We start from the raw sequence: 19436 nt of genomic DNA on the forward strand, positions 1-19436 counted from the left end.
TGGAGCTTAGATATATCAGATTGATAGCTCAAGGGTGGAACTATTTGCAGGTGGGGCCATAGATTCCAAGGGTTGTTTGGTTCTGGAAATAGGACTCTTGACAATCTGTCCGGCTTGCCCATAATATGATTAGGGTGGGAATGATGATTGTATTCTTGTAGTACTCTCAGTCCCAGCAATTGGGTCCAGCTTAACATACATGGTCCACCAAAATTGTGTTGTGCTATATTGTGTGGTATGGTAGGGGTGGACATGGAAGTCGGCTCTCTGTTGTGCCATTAATGGAATAATAATTCTCTCTCTCTCTCTCTCTCTCTCTCTCTCCTCTCTCTCTCTCTCTCTCTCTCTCTCTCTGACATGGAAACGTAGTGTAATTACACTGGAACCCTATTCTCTAGCATAGATCAAAGGTCTCTCTCTCTCTCTCTCTCTCTCTCTCTCTCTCTCTCTCTCTCTCTCTCTCTCTGACATGGAAACGTAGTGTAATTACACTGGAACCCTATTCTCTAGCATAAATCAAAGGGAGAGTAACCAGAAATACATGTGAAACATGACCAGGTATATTCGGAACCTCTTATAAGTATTTGATCTTTAATCTAGAAGATTGTAATTGCAATGAAGATTGTAATTGCAATATTTATATTGTATATACAGTCATTTGTGAAGTGTTGTGTTCAAGAGACTAAGTCATCATCTGAAGGTCAAGGAAAATTTAGTAGAATCTCTCTCGGCAAATGAGTGTTAAAAATTAAAAGCATAATCACATCTTTGAATAGTTAAAAGTAGACTGTTCAGTACATGCTATTTGGAATCACAGCAAGGGAAGCTCCACCTGATGAAGTACTCAAAGAGAAGCTTGTAGAAGAATTGAGGATCAAGGTGTAATGCGAGTTGAAAGAATGAAGGTCATCAATGGTACTAAAGTTTTGCCTCCAAATTTAATTATTACATTTAATTCGACACAATTACTTGATGTAATGAAAGTATCATGGTTACATTTTAGGTCAGGATATATATGCCAATACCGAGTAGATGTTTTTATTGCTAAGAGTATGGACATATGTTAGGGTCTTGTAGGCAGAAGCTACAAGGCAAGCCTGCCACACGTGTGCCACACGTGTTAAATGTAGTGAACCAGAGCATAATGAATGTTATAAAGAAGCAAGATATATACAAGAATCATCCATCTTTATAAAATTGTGATGTGTACATCATGGAAAAGGAGATACACATATTAAGGGTAATTGAATATATCACATTTAGAGAGGCAAAAGAGAAAGTAAGTCATTGTTATACTTTGAATATTTTTGCTTTCAGTATTACTGCTAAATGAAAAAGAAATATAGATGCTACCAGAGATGCTTCTCTTGGCAATGGAAAGGGGAGATCAGTGGCTACCTGTACTCTTGCCTCTTTGGAGACTGTGCCAGTGGTATCTGGCAATCCTTCCCTCTTTTTTTGGAGGCTGTGCCAGTGGTTTCTGGCACTATCCTCTTCAGAGGCAGCAACAGTGCCAGAGATTTTTGGCTTTTCTGCCTCTTCGGAAACAGCACTAGAGATTTCAATTACTCCTGCATCTTCAGAGGTATTATTATCAGTATTTGGTGCGTGTCCGCCCTTGGAGCCTGCATCATATGTAACAAGTGCTCCTGATGCTATGGAGAATGTACAAAATTTTTTGACCCTCTCACTCCTCCCAAGGAGTGCCAGTTTTGTCTGATGTTCCTGATATTGACAACCCTCTGAAAAGTAAGGTAACCATAAATAATCAGTCTCCTTCCAGGAAAAGGAAGGAGCAAGTTGCAGGAGACTATGATTGGCAAGATTGTGTGACTGAGCCTAGACCGAGCCCATGAGAGCATATATGGCCTACCATTCTAGTTATAGCATAAATTTTGGAAACCAATGGGGTATAGCTTGATATAACATTTTGGAAACCAAGGGATATAGCTTTATATATTTGTAATGACACCAGTGTCCAGTCTACACTGCAAGTTACAGGTGTGCAGTTTTATTTGTCAAGATAGTGTACAGTATGCTCTATCAATCACATTGAAGCCTTTCCCATTGATATGTTCAAATCCCTTATTCTTATGTTACCATGTAACAATCTCCTAGGTGACATTGTCACCAAAGAGAAAATTGCCTGTGTTTCATCATAGAGGGTGAAAATGTGGGATTCCACATTTTCACATTCAAACCAGCACAATTATCAGAATTTTCATAAATGGTGAATTTAGCATAAAATCCTCTATCTTCAAGATGCAGTGATGATAGCCTTATTGATTTTAATTGGAGATTGACACACTCAGAGTTAACACAGGACTTAGCTTAATGGTTAGACAACAAATGGCATCTAGAATTCTTTTACATCCATGAGTCAAGCCTTGGGCAGGCTACTAAATGCTTGAAAGCCTTTTGCATTGCCACTTAAGCCTTAACCTCCAAACTAGTGCTGTCAATTTTTTTTGGTTGCAACTCGGCCAAGAAGTGGTGTCTAGGAGCACCATTTCTTTTGGATTTTCTGTATAATCAAACGGACATACTCCACAGCTGACATGGACAACAGTACGTTGTGTGTGAGATTTCATAAGGCCAAATGCCATTGGTCTGCTCTTAGCTTATAGGAAGAACCTTGTCGGACAGGTACTAAGGACAGGAATGTGGTCACAACGGTCCACAATTTCCTACTTTTTACCTTTTGAGCATTAACCTTTGATCCTTGGACTTTTTCCTTCGGTTTTGTGATGGCTGCTCAACATTCCTGTAGAGCAACTAGCTCTTGAGGACGGGTAGCATCTCACCTAATGTGTATGGCTGCAAAGAGGTGTGTTGGACTGTTCTCTTACCTTCTTTTTTATACCCTGCTGAGGGATGGTTAGCAAATTCTCACGTGCTGGATCGGCCTTCGTGCTGGTGTTTTAGATGATTGAGTACCCTGTCTTCATTAGTAGATGCAACTTATACCATCTCTCTAGCTTGGGGAGAGGGGGACTGGCAATAAACAGACCCTTTGGTTATCTAAAGCTTTATTGTTCCCGACAATATGGGTTCACCCCTGCCTATCATTCAATCAATGACATTACGTGCTGTTTATTCAGAGGCCCAGAAGTCTGGCAGTTGAACATCACATATGTTCAACAGAACAGAGGCAATGGGCTGAACTTGGTTGCTGAAACTATATAGATCTTTAGTCTCTTTGAAATCCACATACGGATGTGATGTCCACCTTGGCAAAACCTAATTCCTTAAAATAATTAATTCAGTCCATCATGGAGGAATAAAATTAGCAAGAGGAGCATTTAAATCATCTCCACTGAGAGCATGCTTGTAGATGCTGGAGAGGTGCCTCTGGATCTACTTTACCAACGTTGTCTGGTTCAGAGCTGGTATAGATTTTAGAGCCTCTATAAGTCCTTAACCCTTAAACGCCGAAGCGGTAAATAAAAAAATGACTCCCGTATGCCGGAGGGGTTTGAGAGTGAGCGCGTAAGCGGAAAAAATATTTTTTTCAAAAAATCACAGCGCGCTTAGTTTTCAAGATTAAGAGTTCATGTTTGGCTCCTTTTTTTGTCATTGCTTGAAGTTTAGTATGCAACCATCAGAAATGAAAAAAATTATCATTATCATATATAAATAATGCGATATATGATAGCGCAAAAACGAAATTTCATATATAATTGTATTCAAATCGCGCTGTGCGCCAAACGGTTAGAGGTAACAAGTTACTTTTTTTTTTTCGTTAACGAAATTTCATATATAATTGTATTCAAATCGCGCTGTGCGCCAAACGGTTAGAGGTAACAAGTTACTTTTTTTTCGTTGTAATGTGCATTAAATTGCGATCATTTTGATATATATCACATTGTAAAACGATAAAAGCAACACAGAGAAAATATTATCACAAAATGATGCATGAATTCGTAGCGCGCGGATGTAAAAAAATAATTTTTTAAAAAATTCACCATGAATCGAAATATTGTTATAGAGACTTGCAATTTGTTTCAAAATGAAGACAAATGATTGAATATTACGATACTGTAAGAGCTTTAGCTTACAAATGCAGATTTCGACCATTTCGAAAGAGTTAAGTTGACGGAATGTCGAATTTTTGTTTAAAATTTTTTTTTATATGCAAATATAAAAAAAATGAGAAATGCTACACCTTCCAATAATTTTTGTTATATTGTGCATGTTTTTGCGACATTTTTCATCATATAAAAACTCTAAAAAAAGCGTAATATGAAAAGGCTCAAATATTAGGAGAATGTGACCTACGCGTTCCGAGATTTTCGGCCGAGAATCGGCGCGCGGACGGAATAAAAATATTTTTTTCAAATATTCACCGTAAATCGAGATATTGTTCTAGAGACTTGCAATATGTTTTTAAATTAAGATAAATGATTGAATATTACGTAGACTGTAAGATTTTTTGTTACAAATGCGTTTTTTTGACCATTTCGGTTGAGTCAAAGTTGACCGATCGTAGTTTTTCGTACTTATCGTACTTTATATGCAAATATTTTCAAAAATGTAAATGCTACAACCTTCCTATTTTTTTATTTTTTGTTATAATTGTGCACGTTTTTGCGCACATTTTCCATATATAAACCTCTAAAAAAAAGCGTAATATGAAAAGGCACAAATATTAGGAGAATGTGACCTACGCGCTTCCGAGATTTTCGGCCGAGAATCGGCGCGCGGACGGAATAAAAATATTTTTTTCAAATATTCACCATAAATCGAGATATTTGTTCTAGATTACTTGCTAAAGTATGTTTTGTAAATTTAATTAGAAGATAAAAGATTGATTATTACATTAGACTGTAAGATTTTTAATGTTATGAATGCGTTTTTTTACCTTTTCGGTTGAGTCAAAAGTTGACCGATCGTAGTTTTTTTTTTCGTACTTATCGTACTTTTATATGCAAATAATTTCAAAAAAGGAGAAATGCTACAAACCTTCCTCCAATATTTTTTTGTTATAATTGGTGCATGTTTTTGCGCACATTTCCAATATATAAACCTTTAAAAAAGAAAAAGCTGGTAATATGAAAATAAGGCTCAAATATTAGGAGAATGTGACCTCCGCGTTTCCGAGATTTTCGGCCGAGAATCGGCGCGCGGAGGGAAAAAAAATATTTTTTTTCAAAAATTCACCATAAATCGAGATATTGTTCTAGAGACTTGCAATTTGTTTTAAAATGAAGATAAATGATTGAATATTACTAGACTGTAAGATTTTTGTTATAAATGCGTTTTTTGAACTTTTCGGTTGAGTCAAAGTTGACCGATCGTAGTTTTTTTCGTACTTATCGTACTTAATATGCAAATATTTCAAAAATGAGAAATGCTACAACCTTCCAATATTTTTTGTTATATTGTGCATGTTTTTGCGCACATTTCCATATATAAAACTATAAAATAAGCGTAATATGAAAAGGCACAAATATTAAGAGAATGTGACCTACGCCAAGATGGAATAACATAAGGTGAGATCGTCGGTCGCTCGGTTCCCGCACTGTGACGTCACAGGTGCGCGTCGACTGGGCAGTGCACTTAATGATTACGTATGTTTTGACAGTAATTTGTTGCTATGCTGGTGTTCACAATTTCCATACAGGAAAATACTTTCTCTCTCTCTCTCTCTCTCTCTCTCTCTCTCTCTCTCTCTCTCTCTCTCTCTCTCTATCACTTAAAACACAGTTATATAAAGATATTTAAGACCTTACCATACAGAATATAATCTTGTTGGAATACAAATAACGAAAGTAACGAGGGTGAATGAATATGAAAAAAAAACTTTCCAGACTTTTATTGAACTAGCGTATTGTTCTTTTATTTACCCAAAAGTACTGAAGAATTTTTTTCATTTTCTTTACACCTTTTTTTAAGAAATTCTGACTTCCCTTCAGCATTTAATATCTTCATCCTAAAATGTATTTTGCACCTAATAAAGAACTTCATTACTTCCTCTGGAGCATCAATGTTTTAATTCCCTGAAAATATTAACTAATTTCGTAATCCCATCAACACCTGGTTTCAACTGTTCCCCATGAAAAGATTTAAAGAGTTATTCCATTTCCTTTCAATTACTGACAAATTGAGGACTGGGCCTAAACAGCACTTTCCTCCTCACTTTGGAGATCCAGTCGTTGTTTAGGCCTTCAATTTCTGGGAATCCTAAGGAAGGATATTTATTTCTGTACTTATGAGCTATATAACCTCCCAGATAATTTAAGGCTTCAATTTCTATACCATATTCAGACTCTACTCCAAGATATACAAAATCCTCTTCCTCCAGCTCATTAGGTAGACCTTCCTGAGGAATTCTCATCAAGAGATGAGCAGAGATACATAATTCAGAGTCTAAGCCAACATGACTGGAGTCACTTTCTTCAGAGGTTTTGGAAACCCAACCAAGACTTACCTGGTTCCATAACACTAGTATTGCTCATACATGGCATGCTATCATCATTGGGAGCAATATTATGACCGTGATTGCTTAAAATGTTGTTCTTACCTAACAAGAAATTCCTCAGTCTACACTTGAACTCAGTCTATACTCTGACCCCACGATATCCTTTAGTGGGGTTCTTAAGAAATAAAAGGTCTAGGCCTAATTATTGTCTGCACAGGAAGACGTACTCAGAAGTACGTCATTACGCATAGGTCTAATCACCTGTTCGATCAACTTTACATTCATAAAATGAAAGTATCAAAGAAAAAAAACTGGATAGCCTTAATCAGATCATTTCTTCATTCATTGCATCTAGGCCTAATCTAATTTAGTAATTCATTTCAAGAATTTAGTCCAAGCTACTTATCAACAAAAGATATATCACTAAAAATTGCACTAATGAGATTGTAAACAAACTGTTAAACCATACCAGACTTTACGTCCTTAACAGGTAAATTTAAAGAGAGAACTGTGGTTTTCTTTAATCTGTGATAACTTCTCTGGTAAAGTTGTGGTAGCAGTTCATATTGAAGATTTTCTTCGTAAATCTTCTGTCCGGAAATGGACAGAACAAATCCTGGCATCCTTAAAATTAATATTATCACTTCTTTTACATGCATTAATCCATACTTTGGACTCCTCGGAGTCTTTAGGGAACCTGTGAAAACAAATCCCATACTGTCTGGAACTATTAGTGCACCCAAATATGGAATACACACCCATAATCGTGAACTGCAACAATGCAACTGTCGGAGTGACAAGTGCATCGCCCAGTCGATGTGGTCCAGTGACGTCACTGAGAGAGGGAAATTAGCGATCGGATCCCTCGGTGAACACACCTTATGTTATTCCATCTTGACCTACGCGTTTCGGAGATTTTCGGCCGAGAATCAGCGCGGAGGGAATAAAAATATTTTTTTCAAATATTCACCATAAATCGAGATATTGTTCTAGAGACTTCCAATTTGTTTTAAAGTGAAGGTAAATGATTGAATATTACTAGACTGTAAGTAATTTGCTTACCCCCCAAAAAATATTTATAATATATATATATATATATATATATATTATATATATATAATTTTTTTTATACAGTAAAATATATATATTACATTCTTCGATTCTGGTACCAATACATAAATAAAAGGAATGTAGGTGGACACTTCTCTTTTCGCATACAATGAAATGTCTTATTATTATTTTATCATGCACACATTCAGATATATAAAAAATTGTAATAAATATAAAACTAAATATAAAATAAATGCAGAATACTCACTCGTAATCCTGACTCTTCGTTCTATTCTTGTTTTCTCCCTCCTCCATTGAAGAGTCTTGCATTTTTTTCCACTCGACATGACGAGGTACAGGTGGAGGAGGGAGACGCGCGCCCTTACTGCTGATGGACCCGGCGGCCCCGTGCGCCCTCCGCTGTCGGTTTAGGGGCGCGCTCCAATACATGACCTTAGTGTGGTACTTTCGGTCACACACCCCTATCCTGCAAAGAGCAACTTTGCAGAGACGACAGAAGAACGGGTGTCTCTCCTTCTGCCATTCATATGGCACACCCGGCACCGTTTCTGCCTTCGCCCTTCTAAGGCCTCCAGTATGTGTTCTCCTGGCTGCAGCCTACAGGCAGGGTCCACTACCCGACGAAAGAAGCGGTGATGGCGGGGCCGGTCAGCAAGATGGGGCGTTCGTCAGCAGGAGGCGGCGGCCAGGTCGAGCAGAAGTTGGCCCCTCCTATCTGCCCTTTCCTCTAGGGGCAGATCTGCAGCTCGGGGCAGGGGGTCAGTTATGGAAGGCCACTCATCGGGATCGAAGTTGATGAGGGCATTCCCGGCTACCTCTAGGAACTGTATGTGGGTCAACCTCGGAAGATTGTCACGCGGTACCCACAGTACAGTATGTAGGCATTTTGGAGGGCAACTGAAGGATGTATTTGAGGAGCTTCTGTGTCCACCTTCTGGTTCTCCTGGCGAAGGGATAGTACTGGATGAGCTGATCAAAGAGATCAACTCCTCCCATGTGCCTGTTGTAGTGCCCAATGACAGTAGGCCGCTCGGTACGAAACTCCTCAAACACAACTCGGCCCTGTCGACGTGTCTTCTTCCGCTGTACGATCTCTTCTTGGATGGGTTCATGACTCGTCGTAATCATGGGGACGAGTCGGACACCCTTCCAACAGATGACGAAGACAGCGCCCTTCCGCTGCCACTCTGTCTCTCCTCTTGCCAGGTGTTGCGGATGACTAGCGAACCTACATTCACATTCGGGGCCCCACGCACCAACCGAAGGGTACAGTTCCTGGGCCAGGGATACCGAGTTATAATAATTATCCATAAACAGGTGATATCCCTGGTTACGGAAACGTCCCACAAGGTTGAATACAGTGTCACGCAGCGTGGAGAAGACCCCGGTATACACTGAAAAGTCCACAACGTATCCAGTGTTGGCCTCGGTAATGAGAAAGAATTTCACACCATATTTCTTTGGCTTCTTGGGGTTATTACACTTTTATACTAAGGACGTCCTTTGTAAGGCATCATCCCCTCATCCAAAGACAGGTTCTTTCCAGGAATCACGAGATTACTACACCGCTCACGGATACAATCCAACACTGTACGCACTAAAATGAGGCGATCACTGTTATTCCGGGGTATGGCCCTTCGGTTGAGGGCGTTGAAGTACTTGTCCAACGCCAGGAAATTATCACTGGACATAACGCCAGGCACATTCGGCATACATAAAAAATAATTTCTCCTCCAATATTGCCTGACGTCGACAGCAGGTGTCATACCAAAATAAATGTGGAGCCCCATAAAATGCGCCATGTCAATGAGGTTGCAACCCCGCCAGTAATACGACAAGGTCGTCCTCAGCTCATACCGGCAGTACCGAGCGTAGTCCACTGTCTCGTGTACCAGGTATTCCAGCAATTCCCGCGTCAGGAAAAGCTGGATGAACCCCAAAACAGTCCAGGGGGTACTGGTAGGGGTCATCCCAGGGGTTTGCCGTGAAGGGGTGCATGTTAGGAGGGGGGGGTGGGGTCCTCCGCCCACCCCTCGTCACTCTCCGACGACCGACCTTCACCTTGGCTGCCGCGACGAGCCGACCTTCTACGTGCCCGTGCGCGCGCACGGGTGCGGGCACGATGCACTCTACCACCCCCCGTTGGCCCATCACCCTCACTTAGGCCCTCACTTTCTGTATCGTCCTCTGCGATAAAAACTTGAGCCCGTATCCCCACCCTCCCCCTCCTCCTCAGATTCCCCCTCGTAAGCACTGAACCCACTGAATTTGGAGTCAACTTTCGGGAATGTGAGCCTCGAACGGACATTGGGGGCAAATATTCATCCTCACTTTCATCGGGACTGATGTCCTCATCACTCGATGACCATCCGCCATCAAAATGAGGACTTTGCGACATGTTCCCGGATCAAGCTCCGAAAGATACTCGTCTATGTCCCTTGGTTGAGGCCTCCCAAATGCCTACGAATGCCCCTAAGGACGCCCACATGCTTCCTAGGGGTAACCAAAGGCATACGATGTGTTCCTGAAACTTTCAGCCACACGTGGCCGCACAGAACGGCCTTGAGGCTCGGGGTCATGCTGGGTGCTTGGCCCCTCGCCAGCATCCAGGTCCAAAACTCGCCTTACACGATCCCTTCCGACGGGTAAAACGCGCCTTTCACGGTTCACACGTCGTTGTACATATCTATAAGAAAAATTGTCCTGTAGCAATACAAAATGCTCAAAAGTCTCGCACAAGTCCAGAAAAACACGCTTTTCACGAAAGATCGCTCTCGGATGGTGCGCTACTGATGCTGGCTGGAGCGAGAAGAAGGTATATCGCGCATGCGCACCTGGGTCACGCTTCAAAACAAAACAAGGCCTTGATCCGTGAACTCCCAGCATCCCCCAAGGCGCGTGATTCAAAAGTTTTAGGCTGGTAGGCCTATAAGTATTTTTCCGCGAATTTTAAAAAAAACTCTCGTATGTCGACGTAAAATACGTCCAGTCTGCACCCGACAGACAATTTATCTCTACGTAAAATACGTCCAGTCGGCGTTTAAGGGTTAACTAGCGTTTGTATGAGAAATGAAAGGCATTTGCAGTTTTATAAAAATCCACCCCCAAGCAACCCCAACCATTTGCTTTTAAGAGTAAAATGTATTTTCAGTGAATTAAACACGCCAAGGATGGAGGTTTGAAATGCTAGGTATTCAGTTTCTCCTTAGAACCTTCCAAAGGTAAAATTTTATAGATATAATTTTAATTTTAACCAAAGGCAGAAATGTCCAGTGGAGCCATGCGGGCGGTCAGTTTTTATATCATTCCTCACAACGTAACTCCATTGCAGTTTCCATGGATGGTTCAAAGTCAGATGCTGGCGTCAGCTTTGGAGTGGACTCCCCGATATAGAAAAAAGCGGGATATTTTCATGTTTCATCTATTTTTACAGCTGAAGTGTGGAATTTTAAAGGCTTTAAAGGTAATTTTAACTCTGAAAGGATTAACTTTACTATATATTATGATTCAAGAAGTGTTCTTCAGCCGTTGGAATCTTTTAACTCTTAAAACCGTCGTTTTAGAAATATTCGAATGGCCTGCCTTCAGTGAAAAGAATGGTAAAGAATAAATTTTTGGTGGGTGCCTTCCCATGTTTGGCTGGTTGCGAGCAAGCTTTTGAACTTGTAAAAGTCCCCAGTCACCTCCCCAGAACCCAGAAAATGTCTTGTTACCTTATCGGAACGAATGTCCTCTAGAACAGAAAATTAAAAGGGTTTGGCAGTCTCAATGGGAAAAGATTTCAACTAACCAAAAAAACTGCTCAGTATTACGTGAAATGACACCTTGGTCATATCCTTAGGTGCCAAGAGACGAGAACTTTTTGCATCTTATTAGGATTGGGCATACAAGACTCAGTAATGGATTCTTGTTGTTTTGTGAAGATGATCTATTTTTGCGAATACTGTATTATGCCATTGACTGGGAAACATTTGCATGTCGAATGACCTGGTTTTGGGAATTTGGGGCAGGTTCCTTTCCCCGGGGGGTTTGGTGGTGGGGGGCCAGAGTATCTCGGCAATAATTCTCGCGAGGGAGTGGGACCCTTTAACAAAATTTAGATCATATACACAAACTACATGTTTATGGATTAATATATTCCAACGTGTATATATTCTTTAAAGATATTTTTAATGTGAAATTCCTTTTAAACATATTTTATTAGGGCATCAATAACCTTGGTGTTGTAACACACACACTCTCTCTCTCTCTCTCTCTCTCTCTCTCTCTCTCTCTCTCTCTCTCTCTCTCTCTCTCTCTCTCTGTAACATTTGTACCTGAACTGCTCCGTAACCTCCATCGACTGGTTTACGACTAATTACAAGCATGACTTGTGGATGCAAAGGTTCTTAATTCTCTCTCTTGGGAGGAGCATATTAATGTTAAGACTGTACGTACATGTCCATTGGTTGTTGCTCTTTAAAGTAATGGTGGTGCTTTTATGTAATTATTCCCGGGAAAGCAACTTATTTATTTTTTTTAATCCTAATTTGTCCATTCGTTTCTCGCAATCAGTTAATGTACCTGGAACTGCAATTATGGGAAGGGAGAACCTCTGTAGGCTAAGGGGAATTCTGAGAACGACGGGGAATTCTAGCTTCGGCAAATGACGAATAAAACTAAAGGTTTAATCTCTTTCGGAAATGTCTAGCACCTTTAACGTGCGCACGAATAGAGGGAGAGCGAGAGAGTAATGTTTAAGGTTAAACATTGCATTCTCTGAAACGGGGTCACCTGCACCCGGCCCCATATATTCATGGCACGAAATAATTGAAACTGGAGACTGGAGTGTTTACCATATACTTGAACATAGCCTTTTAACATCGTCCTTCCTGATTGGAGCATGGGGTATCAAGTCTGTGGATGGGGAGGCAAGTACTCCTACCCCTTGTACAAGCGTATATAGAATAGCAGAAATAACTGGATATTTTTGGTGCAAGAACTTCACATTTTTGTGTAAGCAGTATATACTAATATGCAAGTTTAGTTTCCCGGCTAATACCCTCGGGGCGAGTAGCTCGGGAGGAGAGAGAGAGAGAAAAAAAAATGCAGTGGTCATTGTCATCCTCGTACTTGAGCAGAATCACGGATAAAACTCCATACAGAAAAACAACACAAAATTAGTTCTTTCACAAAAAAATCCTTTATAGAAGGCCATGGCGGCACATCATACACACTACAAATCACCTATAACGTGCAGTTGTGCTCTACCTCGAAATTACTCCCCATCGGTGCCAAAGCCTTCTTCCTCTCCAAATATCCAGCACTTCTAGGCCTTCATCTAATTATTCCTTTTAACGCTTCAGACACAGAATATTCGGAAAACATGTTATATACCTTTTCGTGTATGCATGCTATTCATGTCCTAATTGTACAGTCAACCTTTTTATCATTTTCATGTTTTACATGTGTTGGGGAGCAAAATATTCATACCGACTTCAATTTCTTTTTTCTTTTTTTTTATTCACAGGAAACGTCTAAGCTTCACTTCCCTAAGGAGAGCTGGCTTAACAGGTTAGTGATACATTCCACTTTTGGCTTGTATGAACATTGACAAGTATTGTTTCTCTCTCTCTCTCTCTCTCTCTCTCTCTCTCTCTCTCTCTCTCTCTCTCTCTCTCTCTCTCTCATACCCTTATCTTTGTTCACTTATACTTTACTTCTCTTGCAAAGACTGCTCTATTCCCTGCAGTTTCTCTTCGTCATTCTCAACACATGTATGATCTGTAAACACTCGCTCATCTCGTAACTTCGCACATATATGTAAGTTGCTTTTTCTGGCTTCTTGCATTTACATATTCATAAATGTTTTGCTCAGTCATAATTTTAACTGAAACTCAACAGCTAACTTATATGCAATATCCTCAAACCCTCCACATTTCCCTTGTCAGTTCTATGGAAGCATTGTAGTGCCATGTGTACTACGTACCTGTATATCTTCTGCACTTGAGCTTCGGACTTCTCCGGTAGCTGTTTCAAACATTTTTCCTTGTCAAAATCCACACTTCTGCCCCTATCTGTTGTTTACTCTCTCTTAATGATAATCCCTCCGTTTGACTTCCATATATGTTGAGTGATGCTGTGCCTCTACAATTCTCTGTCTCATTTGTCACTATTCCCTCATCCAGACACAGACCTGACAAAGATACATCGTTGTGTTCGTTCCAGTCCAGCTCCCTCTTTCTAAACAAATCTGACTTCACTCTCGGTATCCCACGTGGGTTAGAAGCATTGTTGCTATTGGCATTACATAATGTGCATATATATTTATATTGGACCAAAAATCTATTGTATCTTGTAGAGATTGCCATGTATGTCCTGTAAATGTAGAATCTGTTTAAAGTGCTAGACAAATAATTAGTTTTTGATTCCGTAAGAAGTATTAACAGTATACCATCCCTCAAGCAGAATTAATCATGCACACACACTTTGCTTTTTTGGATGGTAAGGACCATCCTTTCTAAATGAAACTTTCTTGGTTTTCTCCACTCCTTCCGCGTTTATGCCGCCCATTCATCCTCAGTCGCCTCTTATTTCTCTCCATTTCACGAAGATATTTAAAAATTCTTTGGGTTTCATCGTTACATGAGAACCCACTTGTTCCAAATTTACGTTGTTTCTACTTTTCAAACTGTCCACTCTTCGTATTTGACATAAAATAGGTGTCAGTGAAAGCTAAAACCTTTTTTTCATTGGCATTCCTCGAGAATAGTGGATATATGCCTATATATTCTGACATTTTCTTTAATTTTTAAGCGTTTATCCCTTTTGATAGAATTCTTGTTTCCTTCATTGAAGTGAAGAGAAAAGAGAGAGAGAGAGAAGAGAGAGAGAGAGAGAGAGAGAGAGAGAGAAGGAGAGAGAGAGAGAGCGCTCTTTCGTACCTTCACCATGCATTCTTGGTTTCCATTGACAGTTATATCTATTGATATGTTCTGGATACCAGCAACTCTCTCTCTCTCTCTCTCTCTCTCTCTCTCTCTCTCTCTCTCTCTCTATATATATATACATATATATATATTATTATATATATATATATATATATATATATATATATATATATATATATATATATATTGAACAAAATGAACAAATTAACTTAAAAATAGAGGTTTGGGAAACTTAAAAATAGAGGTTTTTCCCAACGGTTGTAATTTTAATGGTTCGCTGTTGCATAACCTGGTAGGCCATCTTCCATAATCTTTCCAATCAATATGTATCCAATCATTACGTAACATGGCTCGTGAATGTGAGAACGAGATGATTTTTTCCAGGTCATCCCTGGAGGGCATGATAGTATTTCGGGCGCAGTGTCGACACTAAAATATAATGGGGCAAAAAGTTGAATATATTTTCTTGTACATTTTCATCTTGTGTACATTCATGTAAGCAAGCATTTTGCCTCCCTCGCTTGAATTGTTTGCCAAAAATAGTAATAAGCTGTATGTAAGAGTTCGGGTGTGGTGCTTTTGTGCGTTGAAAGTCTCCCTTGTGTTTTCCATAGTACAATAGAATTGAACTCCGGACAGAGGGTGGGCTTTGTTTTACTGGAGTGTGGCATTCGTTAGTCTCAATGTTCGTTGTTTACTGTGATTCCAGGTATTACTTTATATATAGAGGGTCGAAAAAGGTTTTTGCTCTGAGGAGAGACGGGGGGAGATATTTCGCTGAATTGTTCAGATTGCAACGTGTTGATTATTATTATTACAATTATCATTATTATGTAATGAAAATCCACAATTATATTGTAAACTATATTACTATGTAAAATGAACAAAGACCTTGGAAAACCTGAACGGTGTTTCTCTTTTGTGTTTTGGTAACATTGATGAGGGCAGGATACCGTTCAGGTGTTCGGAAGTGTCGATTTTCCGTATTAATATACGTACTTTATAGTTGTGGATTTTTATTACACAGCTGATTTTTCACGAGATTGTGAATATCTTAGCATTATTATTATTAGTCCTTTGAAGACCTAGCTTACACTTTCCACCCTCTCTCTTTTGCTGTCGGTTTCTGTTTCTGCGCTAAATGACATCGTAGGCTTTGGCCTAAGTTGTACTTGCTATTCGATATTCTACAGAGCTGGGTCGTCGGATTGAATGTTCAAGTTAGAAAAATCCCATTAAAAAATCTAGTGTAGTTTCGGTCAAATTTTCGTTGAAACGCACCAAAAATTAATCTATATATGTGTGTGTATGTATGTGATATATATTATATATATATATATATATATATATATATATATATATATATATCTATATATCTATATATATATATAATAATATTTTATTATATATATATATATATTGTCTGGCTGGATGGATGGATATAAAGTGCACATATCGATTTACTAGAAGTTTCATCAGTCTCAAACTATAATGCATGTAGGTTAATGAGAATTGTGTGTAACTGAAATGATGTAGGAAATGATTATTGGTAATGAGAAGCGAAATCCTTGGAAATTATTTCTGTAACTTGACGTCATATCTATTTATAGAGATTATGAGGGGACCTTTAATGTTTTATGAAGGGTTCTTGAGGCAAAACAGCACCGATGAAAGAGAGAGCTCCGGAGAGCCGCTACCTCTTACTTCGTGTACTTATAAATTTATTTTTAGCGAGAGAACGAGGTTATTTTATTTAATCTTACAGGCATAGTAATTAGACAAATTTTTGTTTCCACGAATCAGAATCGGGAAAAGTGACGGAAAGTGACGGATAAAAAAGTTTTAGAGAAAATGGTAGATAACATTCGAGAGTTGCTGAAACAATGATCATAAGTCTGTACTAGAATATTGACGAAAATTATTGAAAGGGAAAATGAAATCATCCTTGGAAGAATTGAAAGTGTTTCTAGCTCTTAGGCTCTGCTAATAAGACTGGACTCTTCGAGAAGTCTCCTCCCATGGATACATCACAAACTTGACAATAAATTGAAAGGCGCCTTTCTGGAGAGCGAGCACATTTTTCCGTGTTATTTTGTTGTTGTGGTTGGCTATTTGGATATTTCAATTCCCAGTCGAAGCTCTGTTGTGCTTCCGGTTTTGAAGATACTGTTTGGAGAAATGGGATATTAATAATTAGCTTAGCAGTGATTAAAAATCCCTTCTGAAACTGACGTCAGTGTGATTATTTTGGAGTTAGTCCTCCAGCCAGTGATCTCTATATATATATATATATATATATATATATATATATATATATATCTATATATATATTATAATATATAGCCATCTAGAGGGCTTATAAACAACTTTCCCAAGAATATCTGAACATCTCAGAAGACGCCATGAGGTCGTTAACGGTCATTCTCTCTCAGATGAAGAAAGCGTCACCTCCCCCAAACATCCCCCAAAAAGGTCCCGTTGGGCATGGGCGTCCCTTATAGGGGCACTCATTGGCCAATAGACCTAAGGACAGGTGCCAGACCCAATCATGGCCTAGAAGCAATATATCGGGGGTTTCTGGGGGGGTATTGAGGAGAGAGGAAACCAAGCCGTCTCCTTGAGGGTCAGGCAGTTAAGCGTCGGTCAAGAGAAGGGAAAGACGCACTTTCCCCTCGTGCCCTCTGCCGGTTCCTCGCTCGGTCTCAATTCCGCCGGTACTATAGATATTAAGTTCATTTCACTCGGGCCCTTGTGTAAATTCATTAGAATATAAGACCGGTGTTAAATTAATCACTGAGCGTTTGATTTCTGCATGACCCACAGTAACTTAAGAATCCCACGCGACCCAGGTCGGGTCATAATTTTGGTGTCAGGTGTGTGGGGTACACTGTGAAGCGCTAATTAACAGTAAATATAGCGATCTGTGGGTCTTTCGAGGCGCGATTCAGTGACAAATTGTTCAGTGTCTTTATGATCGGAAAATACACGACGGAGCGGTCACATGAAACAACAACACAAAAGGGCCGACGTTGAAGTGATACGTTAAGCAAATTCGAGCTTGCCTTCACGTAACTAAATGTCAAAGTAACGAGCGGTAGATAGCGAAGAAAGTCGGCGTGCGATATTGCAATACGAGCGCGAGAAAATCGTGAAACGGGCAAATACACGCACACACGAGCTGTGCATAAAACGGTCAACAGACTAGAAAAACTGTATGCAGTGTATAAGCGAGGGAAAGACAGAAAGGACGAGTGTCGTATGATTGGAGTGAAGATTTGCACTCCCCAAATAAAAAAACCAGCCAGACGCTGGTTACGATAGCAAGTGGAAGGAGTTGATCGTCAGCACAGTGATCAGCAGTGCCTTCGCAGACCATCGGCGATGACAAAGAACGAGCAAAGATGGCGGACAGCAATGAGCGCCCGCCAAAAGTCTTTCCCGCCAAAGGGAAAGAAGAGTGCCTGGAGTCGGCTGTGTGCGCCCAAGAGAACAGGGGAAACCCTGTTGGGCAGCGGGAGGGATTCCAGTTCTCCCCCCGAGAGTAGTAGCAGAGTGAGACTGTCGGAGTAGGGGACTCCCCCTACAGGACAGCACACCCCCCTCAAGAGCGGGAATGGGTCGGAAGGAGATGGGCACTTTCCTCCTTCCCCTAGCCCTCTAGCCGTTGAGGAGACGGTATTCACCTTCAGGATGAATGGGGGAGTGTGAGCTGTAAGCTTCGTCTGGTATAGACCAAGCTGTTAGAAGTAAGAAAAGCTGACAGCCGTCGGATGGCGGCTGACGACAGCAAGGGAGTGTAGCAAGACATTCCTCCCCTCCCCTCAAGAGGAAGGGGAAGGCGACGTGGAGAGAGTAAGGAGGGTCAGCTGGGATCCTTCCTTGGCACAAGGGACACGAGGAGAGTAATTATTGACCAGCGTGAATAATTGTCATTGAGGTTTTTTGTGAAGAATTTAAACAGTGAGTGTGAAAATTTGGGTAACCCACCTTGAAAAAAATTTTTTTTGTTTGTTTTGTTTTATTCACTGTAGTTTAAACTTTTTTTTTTTAAGATATTATCAAAAGGCTTTGTGATTAGTTTATTGTCTGTTCTGTGTTATTAGAATATGTCCTTTTGGTTCGAATTTTTAAGTTATTCAAGTAATTTGTCTGAGAAATTTTGTTTTATCAGGAATAACGTAAACAGTCAACTAGTGATATGTCGATTTCTTTTTTTTAATCAGATTTGTGGTAACTGAACCCTTTTGTGATTTATCTGTGATTGCAGTTTGAGTAATTTAATTACGAATTGTTCTTATTAGAGTCAATGAATAGTAACCAATTCACTGATATTGCTTGCTTAATGTTTTGTGGAAACTGTAGATGGATTTTCTTTTATTTTGTTCATTTTTGTTGTCGGTTTTCAAGTCCTCCACCTTGAGGGTAGGAGACCAAAACCCGCCCCCCCTAGAGCCTCTCCTCAATAGCCAAAGTGGTTGTCTGAGAACACCACCAATAGTGTTTAATGTTAAATTTATTGTTATTAGTAGTAGTTACCTGGGTGTTGACCTCTTTGAGATTCTCGTAGTTAAACCAGATTGTTATTCTTTTCAAGTACTAATGATACGAGTCCATTTAAGATCACTGGTCAATGCCCCGGGTTAGGTAAAGGAGAGTAAGTTTTTCGCCACATTGGATCTCAAGGCTTGCCTTGATAATGAGAGTAAGGAGAAAACGGCCTATATAGCAAATAATCGGCTATATGAATATAATTTTCTTCCCTTTGAATTTAAAAATGTTACAGCTCATTTTTCACGAGTAATGATACGCTTTTTAGCCTCTATAATTAGCATTGGAGTTTCTGTATATTTAGATGATGTCATTGTAGTTGGCGCTACTGTAGAGGAGCGTAAGGGTAACCTGTTAAGTATTTTTTTTTATTGAAAGAGCCATCCATTTTATTATGTAAATCCTTACGCCAGGCATACTGGCATAGAAAAGTCCCTTATTAGGGCACTCGAAGTGGTACTTGTTAA

General features: G+C 39.8%; 1 long non-coding RNA gene and 1 pseudogene across 1 annotated transcript in view; one reads left to right on the top strand and one right to left on the bottom strand.

Moving 5' to 3' along the window:
• The window catches only part of LOC135217387 (uncharacterized), a 260801-nt pseudogene that overhangs the window by 157350 nt on the left and 84015 nt on the right, over positions 1 to 19436 (bottom strand).
• The window catches only part of LOC135217388 (uncharacterized), a 207265-nt gene that overhangs the window by 150814 nt on the left and 37015 nt on the right, over positions 1 to 19436 (top strand). The window contains exon 2 of the long non-coding RNA XR_010315117.1: positions 13002 to 13045. This is a non-coding gene — a long non-coding RNA (uncharacterized LOC135217388). The remainder of the gene's footprint in view (positions 1 to 13001; positions 13046 to 19436) is intronic.

This window comes from Macrobrachium nipponense, chromosome 7 (genome assembly GCF_015104395.2).
Source record: "Macrobrachium nipponense isolate FS-2020 chromosome 7, ASM1510439v2, whole genome shotgun sequence".
In the NCBI taxonomy this organism is placed as follows: Eukaryota; Metazoa; Arthropoda; class Malacostraca; order Decapoda; family Palaemonidae; genus Macrobrachium; species Macrobrachium nipponense.